The 8,877-nt window shown below is 45.4% G+C and overlaps 1 pseudogene; it reads right to left on the minus strand.

Annotated features, from left to right (window-relative positions):
• Window positions 1-1,163: 1,163 nt before the first annotated feature.
• LOC112123122 lies at window positions 1,164-4,845 on the minus strand (annotated as a pseudogene).
• Between the last annotated feature and the right edge of the window lie 4,032 nt (window positions 4,846-8,877).

Here is an 8,877-nt window from a genome sequence, read left to right on the forward strand (position 1 = left end):
CTACTTCCCCACAGCAGCCCCCCACTCAATATCTTCTTCACAATTACCTCAGGGCCTCCTTCCTTCCACCTGATATGGATTTGTACTACTTCATTCCTCCAACAGCACAGCTCCTTCCTATAGCTCCTGACACCCACCTCACACTGACTAACTGGAAGGCTTTTAACTAGTTCCAGGCAGTCGTTGATTGGCTTCAGGTGTCCCAATCAATCTAGCTATCTCCACTACCTTCTAGAAGGATCTTAATTGACCCCAGGTGTCTTGATTAACCTGGAGCAACTGCCATTTGGTTACCATGGTACCAGGGATTTGTTTAGCCTGGGGCTAACATACCTGTTCCTCACTACTTTACTATAGCCATCTGGCCTGGTTCCATCACACCACCCACTCTCTGACTGGGTCTCTGGGTTACATTTCCCTGGCTGCATTACCTATCAGGTCCAGGTGGGCTTGGACCCTGCCAGAGGTGTCTTTCAGGAGTCTGTGGTCAATACTTAGACACAGAAGCAGTGTCTCCAAAACTAAGTATGAGTGATTTGCCCTAATGCTATACAGAGCCTAGAGAAGATTAAAAAAGAGTAACAAACAGACCTGTGTGCCTATTGTCTTCCCTGTGTTTGGCATTCCCCTCAAGCTCCTCATGACTCCCATTCTCTCTGACAGCTTGCTTTCTGCAGTTCCTGACTCTCAGTCTATCTGTCAGCCTCCAGCATACTGCCTCAGTGTCTCATTTTACAGCTTCCAGCTCAGCAGACCACATCCTTTTTAACTTCCCAGGGTCTCTTGATCTCAGCCCTACCCTCGGGAAATGAAAAAAAACATTCTAATTTGGATGGTGCCAGCCAGTCAGGTTCTTCCCTGAGTTGATGCCCAGCCATTGTTGTCCCTTTCAAGTGGATACCTGAGAGCATGACTTATCAGTGTCATTGTTTCTCCCTTCCTGGGGTCCTTAATACCCCCCCCCCTTACAATCTCTTTTGATTTGATTCTACACACTCAGTCATGCAGCAGTATTAGAACTGAACAAAGAAACCAAATCATACATAATATTTTAAAGAAATAAACAGACATTTTCTCACTTTGTCACACCTCCATTTTGGAGGCCCAAGTTGAGACGCTTTGACGTGGTCCAAGGATCCCCAAAATAAACTTTTGTATGAGAACTAAAAAATCCTGCTCCTGCCCAAGAATTTCCTCAGAGCCTCCTTGACTTCTTTGTTCCTCAGACTGTATATGATTGGGTTGAGTGTTGGAGTAATGATTGTGTAGAATAGGGAGGTTGCTCGGTCAGTGTCCACAGAAGCCCTGGAACTGGGTCTCATGTAGGTGATAAAGCAGCTCCCAAAGAACAAGGTGACTGTGATGAGGTGCGAGGAGCAGGTGGAGAAAGCTTTGCGTCTCCCCTCAGCTGAGCATATCTTCAGGATGGCGGAGAGGAAGCAGACATAGGAGGTGATGATCAGGATGAAGGGCACTATTGTGAACACTATACTGAGCATACCATTAAGAACATCATTCAGGGATGTGTCTGTACTTGCCAGCCTAAGTACTGGAAGAACATTGCAGAAGAAGTGGTTGATTATATTTGTCCCGTGGAAGGGTAACATGAATATGGTTGCCGTTTGCTCATATGCCATCATGTTGCCCATGACCCACACCACAGCTGCCAAGCTAATGATGACTTTTCTGCTCATGATGAGCAAGTAATGCATGGGGTTGCATATGACAAGATACTGGTCATAGGACATCACAGCCAGCGGGCAGCACTCTGAGCTGCCAAAAAGGAGGAAGAAGTACATCTGGGCTTCACAGCCAAGGAAGGAGATGGCCTGATGCTCTGACAGGAGGTTGGACAAGGTCTTCGGGATGGTGACCTATGTGTAGCAGATCTCCAAGACTGACAAGTTCCTGAGGAAGAAATACATGGGGCTTTGGAGCACCCGATCACCCACTGTGACAGTAATGATGAGACTATTTCCTATCAGAGTGATGAGGTAGATGAGTAAGACAGGATAAAGAGAAGGAGCTGCAGATGCTGGAGGTCTAAGAAGCCCAGAAAGATAAACTCAGTCACTGACCAGAAGGACCAATGAGGAAAGAAGATACTTTCAAATCTGGGGGTTCAGGAGGGGGGGATTTGTTTTTTGTTCTGTGTGTTGTTCCATCTCTGGATGGAGGGAGAAGCCAAACAGGTAAAATATCTCCTGCAAATATACCTGGAATAATCTATCTGAAACCACAGATACTGTGAATAGGGCAAGGGAAAGCATTAGCTTATCTTTTGTCTTGGCTTGTGAATTTTCCTATGACACAAAGGTAGCTTTATTCCTGTTTTTGTAACTGTGAAGCTGAGCCCAGAGGGGAATCCTCTGTGATTTAAATCTTTTTATTACCCCATAAAGTTACCTTCCATCCTCATTTTGCAGAGGTGATTCTTTTATTTTTTCTTTATAAATAAAGTTCTTATTTTAAGAACTTGATTGATTTCAGTGTTCTGAAGACAAAGGGTATGGTCTATGCTCACATTGCTAAGGCAACTGGTTGGTATATTATTCTCAAGCCTCCTCAGGAAAGGGGCTGAAGGAGCTTGGAGGATATTTTTGGGGGAGGGATAGGGATTCCAATTGACCCTTCCCTGAATTTTTGTGTAAATCATTTGGTGGTGGCAGCAATGCCATCCAAGGACAAGGAAAGGCATTTTTGCCTTGGGGAAGTTTTAACCTAAGCTGGTAGAATATAAGTTTAGGGGGTCTTTCATTGGGTCCCCACATCTGTACCCCAGAGTTCAGAGTTGGGGGGCAGGAACCCTGACAAGGATAGAGTTCATTCACACTGCGTATAAGGCAAATTCACAAAGTCATTTCCAGGTTGTATTTGACCTCTCAAAAGCCAAGGAAAGCATTCTTCAGGGATGTCAGTGTGATGGGTTCGGTCACAGAGATCCCCTTGGGACTGTCATTGTGCGTAAATTTTCTCTGAGCCCATTTTCCCTGCCAGCTTGGGACTCCAGAACCCTGCCTTGTTGAGCTAGATATGCTAGCCTGCTGCAACGCAGACCCAGGGTCTGGGCCATGCCCCTAAAGCTGCAGACTTTAGCAAAAAACAGCTCAGCAGATTAGCTATCTCCAGCACCCAGACACCCAACTCCCAATGGGATCTAAACCCCAAATAAATCCATTTTACTCTGTTTAAAGATTATACAGGGTAAACTCATAAATTGTTCGCCCTCTATATCACTGATAGAGAGATATGCACAGCTGTTTGCTCCCCCAGGTATTAATCACTTACTTTGGGTTTATTAATAAACAAAAGTGATTTTATTAAGTATAAAACATAGGATTTAAGTGATTTCAAGTAATAACAGACAAAACAAAGTAAGTCACAAAGCAAAATAAAACAAAACACACAAGTCTAAGCCTAATACATTAAGAAACTGATTGCAGGTAATATCTCACCCTCAAAGATGTTCCAATAAGCTTCTCTCACAAATTAGACTCCTTCCTAGTCTGGGCCCAATCCTTTCCCCTAGTACAGTCTTTGTTAGATCCAGCAGACATCTCAGGTGGTAAGTAGGGTTTTCTCATGACTGGCAGTCCCCTTTGTCCTGCTCCTCTCCCTTTTATAGCTTTGGCACAAGGCGGGAATCTTTTGTCTGTGCTTGTTCCCGCCCCCGACTCATCAATGGAAAACTACAAGGATTAAGACGGATTCCAGCATCATGTGACATGGTCACATGTCACTGTAAGACCCCTAGTCTCCATTCTTCCTGGGCTGGCCCACACATACACAGGAAGGTTTGCAGGTAAATAAACCATTTACAACCAATTGTCTGGGTCAATGGGAGTCATCAAGATTCTAAACCACCATTAATGGCCCACACTTTGCATAATTACAATAGGACCTCATAGTTATGTTTCATATTTCTAGCTTCAGATACAAGAATGATACATGCATACAAATAGGAGGAATATATTCTGTAGGTTATAACCTTTGTTATGATACCTTACAAGAGACCTTTTGCATAAAGCATATTCAAGTTACATCATATTCACACTCATGAGCCTATTTCCATAAAATATATGGAGTGCAACGTCACAGTCAACTCTTCCCGCCATGAGTTTCTAGGTCTCCAGTTCAGGTCTATCCCATGGCAGGAGTGACTCCAATTTGTTACACTAACTTGGCTGCTCCGTGTCTCATGTGAAATGAGTTTAGTGTGGGTGGGTTGGTGTGTACCAATGATCAGGGCTGGAGTTCCTTTGATCTGGAGTTAACAGTTTAAGAGGACAATTGATCTGTGAGTTATGCTTATAAGACGCACACAGAATCTTTTTAAGAGGGATAAGGCAATAAGACATGTTTATTAAGAGTTCAATTTAAGCATTAAAATCAGCATATGCTTACACACACACACACGCACCAAAAGGTTCTGCAGCTGGATCTTATAGTTACCAGTCCTTAGTATTGCTTGGTCAGTTCCAGTGGCCAGCTGAAACTGCACACGAGGGAGGGGAGCTGGGCCTCTGTCAAATGTGTTCAAAGCTCCAATGTTGATGCAGAACAAACCCAAAGTCCCATGGCAATACACCCTTCTTTTATAGTGATAAGTTCCCATACAATTCTATGGCACACCGGAGCTGTTAGTCAAGGTTGTTCCCTATCAGGTTGTTACTGGGAGTATCCACAGCTGTTTCTTATCTCGTTACTCTGGTTCCACTCTTTATCTTGTCTTTGGGGCATATGCCTTTGCTTTAGGGAAGTCAATCTGCCATCCGGGTGATTCCTCTTGATTTCTTCACTACCCTTCTGACCATCCGGCCCATCAGTACTGGTCTCTATTAGCATGCCATATATTCTTCATTCACACAAAAAAACAGTAAATAATTTCAAAAGTAAGAATTGCAGCCATAACACTTCTATCCTTCTAAAAACAATCAATAACACGTAAAGCAAAAAAATAAAAGCAAAACAATTTCTTCTTACTAATTCAAGGCTAACAAAATAAGGAAAACGGAGTACAATTTACTCAAGACAATTTCTCCCCATTAGGCTTTTGACCTACATTGTCACCTTTTGGCCCTTTAATATGAATATATTAAATGGGTCACATCTTGTTTAATTGTTTTAAGGCAATGTATTGCATAACAATTTGGACTTGTTGTTTTAATGTGAAGTATATTCTCTTCATCCAATAGCACATAAAACACTTATGAGAAACATTATTCCAATTAGCACAAAGAAAACAATTATGGGATGAATCATAATATTTAAAACTGATATCCATGAGGGGGACCAGCCTCTAAAAATGTCATACCAATGTTGGACCATCATTTGTTGAGCTTTTGTGGATACTTTCCGAATTTCAGTTCCTTGATGCAGAATAGCCAGACTTTATGTTAGTACTGTTGACCAGGTCGCTGCAGTTAATTCACTAATTTGCTTATTCCCTGCTACCCAGTCATAGAATCATATAATATCAGGGTTGGAAGGGACCTTAGGAGGTCATCTAGTCCAACCCCCTGCTCAAAGCAGGACCAATCCCCAACTAAATCATCCCAGCCAGGGTTTTGTCAAGCCTGACCTTAAAAACCTCTAAGGAAGGAGATTGCACCACCTCCCTAGGTAACCCATTCCAGTGCTTCACCACCCTCCTAATGAAAAAGTTTTTTTCCTAATATCCAACCTAAATCTCTCCCACTGCAACTTGAGACCATTACTTCTTTTAAAAAATGTTTTGTCAGCTATGTTGCACATAGTGGCATAGTAATCCCAAAATGTGGTCCCAAATGTGCCACTGTAGATTTAATGTATACAGCCCTGTCTGTAGCAACTCAGCTATCTGGTGTTTTTGCCCTTGTACTACTGTGTGGTGCAAAGCTTTTACTGCACTGGCCTTAGTTTTTAATGCTTCCAGGTCCACTGAATTTAATATTCCTGTTCCAGCTCCTATGCTTCCCAGTATAGAACTGGCTAGCTCTCTCTTTCCACCAGGGCCATCCCTACCCATACAGAAAGTATGCAACTGTGTAGAGCACCAGGAACTTTGGGGCAACAAATTTCCTGGTGCCCTATGCAGCTGCATGCTGCTCCAGCCCCTGCTCCACCTCTTGCCCGTCGCTCCCACCCCTGCTCCACCCCACCCCCACCTCTTCCCACCCCTACCCTACCCCGCCCCACCCACACTTCACCCTTTCCCCAAAGCCCCTGCCCCTGCTCTGCCCCCACACTGCCTCTTCCTGCCCCTGCTCTGCCCCCACTTCCCTGAGGGCTGCAGCAGGGTTGGGCCTGCACTCACTGGTGGCAGGAAGTGCAGCGACCCGGCCCCAACCCACTCTATGCCGCTGGTGAGTGCTGGGGGGTTGGTTCCCACTGCCCCCAAAGCCTGGCAGCCAGGGGAAAAGAGCAGAGCGGGCTGGGGCTGGGTCACTCCACTTCCCACCACCCTGTGAGTGTGGGGTCAGGCCTGCCCTGCACTCACTGGGCAGCAGGAAGTGGAGCGACCCGGTGTCACAATAAAATGCCCCCCACCATGGGGTCCCCTGGGTCAGCACCAGCATTGTATATTGCTAATGCCTTTATATGCATTGGAAAATATCTTGGGAAGGGTTGAAGGTGTGAGTGTGGAGTGGAAGATTCCTTTTCAGGTTACAAGAGGCCGAAGGGAGAGAAAGGGAGAAAGGAAAGGTTAACTCGAGGAGCCAGCTAGGCCCAAAGATAAGGAACGAAACTGCAGCCCAAGGTCAGTGCACACAAACAAGCTCTCTGCTGCCAAACAGCCAGAAGCCTTTATCTTAACCCTGGCCAGCCGTGAGAAAGGAGAACTGAGCCAGACAGAACTGGAGGGGTTGCAAAACTAGTAAGATTGCGAAGGTCAGTGAGTTGAAAAACAACAGTCTCATGACCCTGAAACCAGTGTGTTTTGGGGAAACTAAGGGAGCTGCGGAAGGCAGGTTTGGACTGGTATCAAGACCACGGGGGACAAGGGTCCCTGGACAAAAACGCCCCCAGAAGAACCCATCGCTTAAAACCCTCCCAAGAGCTGAAGCAAGTCGGAGATTTACAGCAGACCCTAGATGACCTGTGCACAGGCAGAACTCTTGTCTACCCTTTCCCCCCATCTTCTTCTTACATTACACCCAGGCTTGGGCAGACTTGGGTTGTGCATATGTAAGTATGAAAGTTGGTTAGGGCTTGGACACTAATGCTTTCTTTCTTCCTCTGAGTGATGTGGGGTGTGCCCAACACTCACAGCTGTTATTTGATTAATAAAGCTTTAAACTTAGTCACTTGGTGTGCTCCTTCATCTCCTCGCCTAAAGATCCTGCGGCCTCAGCCTGATCACCTGAAGCCCCAGGCAGATTGGTAACATAAATCTGTCACAGTGGCCCCAACCCACTCCACTCTGCCAGCAGAGGCCTGGGGTTCCACACAGCCCCCCCCCCCCACCAAAATGGCTATGGATAGCCCTGGTTCCCACAAAGTGGAAAATGTTTTTGTTTCAAGAAGGCATACCAAGCATTGAATAAGGGTGTGTGTCAAGGCTGATTCCTCACTCTTGCACTTTGAGTGCACAAGGTGGGGCACACAAGGATTTAACAGCTGGGGAGAAAGCAAGCCTGGGGGGGCTGAAATGTCCATAGATCTGTACAGCTTGAAGCAGCTAGGTTGATAGCATGCTGGACTGTGCGGGGGAGCCAGCCAGCCAGGGGACCCTGTCTGCCGGGTTTCTGTTGAAAGTTTTGATAAAATCAGTATTCCGGCAGAATATTTATATTTCACTGAATCAGCAATTTCTGGGGGAAAACTCTTTCATAAGAAAAAATCTTCACCAGCTCTCATTTTAACATTAGAAGAGACCTTAGATCATCTCGTTTGACCTCCTGCATGAGACAGGCCATTAAATTTCACTCTGTGATCCCTGTATTGAGCCCAATAAGTTGTATTTGACTAAAGCATCTCCAAGAAAGTCACCCAGGCTGGACTGAAAGCCATCAAGAGATGGAGAATCCACCACTTCTGTGATGTGAAGTTGTATGGCTTCAGCTTTGAGCCATTGGTTCTTGTTCTACCTTTCTCTGACAGATAAAAGACCCTTTACTGTCTGGTATTTGCACCCCAGGTACTTATTATTACCACAGTACTTATTATTATCACTCCCAATATACACATAGGGAACTGAAACACAAAGAGAGTAAGGATGGGATTTTCAAAGGAACCTAAGGCTGTTAGGTGCTGAAGTTAATTTGGGCATCTAACTCTCTTAAATACCTCTGAAAAAACTCAGTAAATGCAACTTGCCCATCGTCAAACAAGAAAGCTTTGGTAGAACAAGAATCCTTCCTATATGTCTGTCTATCTTTTTTTGCGACCCGGGGCTGCTAACAGGGAGTTTCGCAAGGGAGTTCTCCAGGTGAAGGAGGAGCTATACAGCACCCTTTTGGAGTAAGTGACTGTTTGTAGTGTGTGTTTGTTTGTGTTTGGGGGTTACTTGCTGTGTGCTGAGCTTGTGTTTGTCAGTCTGTTTGTTTGGTTGGTTGTTTGAAGGACTGTGTGCTGTGGCTCCCAGTTGGAAGCTGTGAGCTTCAAAGGAAGGTTTGAAAGCTAGAAGCCTCTGGTAAGTGGCTGAGCCTTAATCAGTGGGTGGGGCATTTATACAGGTCAGGGCTTTATAAAGAAGTGCACAAGCGACCAGGGAGCTTTTGCAACCAGGGGCTGCTAACAGGGAGTTTCACAAGGGAGTTTGGAAGGGGAGTGGGAAGGGGGTGAGGGTCCCTTGCCGGTTCTATCTGTTTTCCCTGTATTCCCCTTAAAACCTAAACTTCTTACTTATACAACCCTTTCAGCGGACAGGGGGCTGCAGACGGGAGTTTGACAGAG

The sequence above is a fragment of the Terrapene carolina genome, unplaced genomic scaffold (assembly GCF_002925995.2).
Source record: "Terrapene carolina triunguis isolate 2854851 unplaced genomic scaffold, T_m_triunguis-2.0 Scaffold119, whole genome shotgun sequence".
In the NCBI taxonomy this organism is placed as follows: domain Eukaryota; kingdom Metazoa; phylum Chordata; order Testudines; family Emydidae; genus Terrapene; species Terrapene triunguis.